The following is a 1,866-nucleotide window of genomic DNA, read 5'->3' on the forward strand; positions in this document are numbered from 1 at the left end:
CTATATATCCCCAAAAGTCCCAAAATGGTTGCGTAGCTCCGCCCTTGGGTCCTCACAGTCCTCCCTTTGGTATTGCTGGGAGCTGTAGTTTCAGTGACTGGAGTAGGGGGTGGAGTTGTAGTTTCAATAACTGGAGTAGGGGGTGGAGTCCACAAAACCTGTATCTGCAGAGTTCATTCAGGACACCCTTTTCCCCTAACAATACTACAAAACAAATTATATGAAAATAAGATAAAATATCAGTGTATAATTGTTAAAAACACATCTATGATTCATTTTGGGGTGATCATAAATATGCTAGCATTCAGATCATCCAATAATGTTAAGATCATAATAGTGGAATACTTTTTTAATATGGCAACAAATAAAATTAAATGCAGACCATCTCCTCAGAATTCAAACATCAATGGTAACTCATATCTTTTCTAAATAAGTTAAGAAGTACTAAATATTGCACACTCATTTTAGATACAACCTTAATACAAACTATGTAGAGCAAATCAGATGGCTAACCTTCATGTTTGTAAGTGAACTATTTTAGGGATGCTTGTTTAGTAAGTGACATGACTAGAAAAGACCATATATATATATATATTTTTTTTAAAGATTTATTTATTCATACAGAACTGGGGTACAGGCCAGAGATGTGGAGGGTGAGAGGATTCACCAGAGACAGAGTGGGGAGCAGAACAGGCAGATCGACAAGTACACTGCTGAGGGGAGCAGCGGGCGGGTCAGGAGAGGTCTGCCACGCCATGTGGAGCTACTCTGGGGCAGGCGGGGATCGAACTCATGCGGAAGTGGCTTAAGCTTCTTTGTGCTATGCTTTAACCCGCTGTGACACCAGGGAGGGCCCCCATATATATTTTTAATGTTGACTATAATACCACAAATACACATGGGAAACACAGGAACTGCCAGAATAACCTGTTAGTTAAGCAAAGTGCAGTGTATCAGGCTAAAGCAACAAGAGAGAGTGTCAGCTTAACAATCTAGTGTCTCAGTTGGGAAAAGCTTTGGAGTCTCAGTTCAGGTGATTTCAGGTAAGTCCTTCAAGGAAAGGAACTGGTGGGCATTGGGCAAAGCTTGTGGATAAATTTCAGTTGTTGGACACAAGTTTTGAAACAATTCTGGAAAAACAAACTCTTGTCCTGATAAACAGGCTATCTGTCTAGGTGAGCACACAGGTTTTTTGATAAGACTACCTGTTTGAGTCAATGATGCAACTGTTTGCTTTGATAAATTGGTTTGCAGGAATTTCCCAAGAAGTTAATGATGGATTTAGTATTTGCTGGCTTACAGTCTTATCTTCTGAGTTTAGAATTTCCTGGGGAAAAATATTAAGCTGTTTTGAAACAGATACTATGAACTCTCAGTAGAATAACTACAAAAACTGAATCTGGACAAAATAATTTGAATGACCAACAAAACTATAACACCACAAATACACATGGAAAACCTCAGGATCACAGCAGAAAATCCATGTGAAAAAATAAGAAAACATTCTATATTCCTTGTTCTGTATATAAATTAAATTTGATAGAGAGCACGCAACAATTTCTTGGGGTTTATTGAAAACAAGTTTTAGAAAGAGAAATTTGGAATCATTCTTGATAAAAAAAATGAGGGCTTTCCCTCATTGGCATTACGGGTGAAGACAAAGCACTGCAAGCTGGTACAGCCGCTTCAGTGTAAGTTCGATCCCTGGCCTGGGGAGGTGGCCTCTTCTGTCTTGCCTGCTGCTCCCCTCAGCAGTGTACTTCCTCTATCTACCTGTTCTGCTCCCCACTCTGCCTCTGGTGAATCCTCTCACTGCCCCTGCACCTCTGGCCTGTACCCCAGTTCTGTATGTATAAATAAATAAAT

This window comes from Condylura cristata, unplaced genomic scaffold, assembly GCF_000260355.1.
Source record: "Condylura cristata isolate star-nosed mole 26May11 unplaced genomic scaffold, ConCri1.0 scaffold00005, whole genome shotgun sequence".
Taxonomy (NCBI): Eukaryota; Metazoa; Chordata; class Mammalia; order Eulipotyphla; family Talpidae; genus Condylura; species Condylura cristata.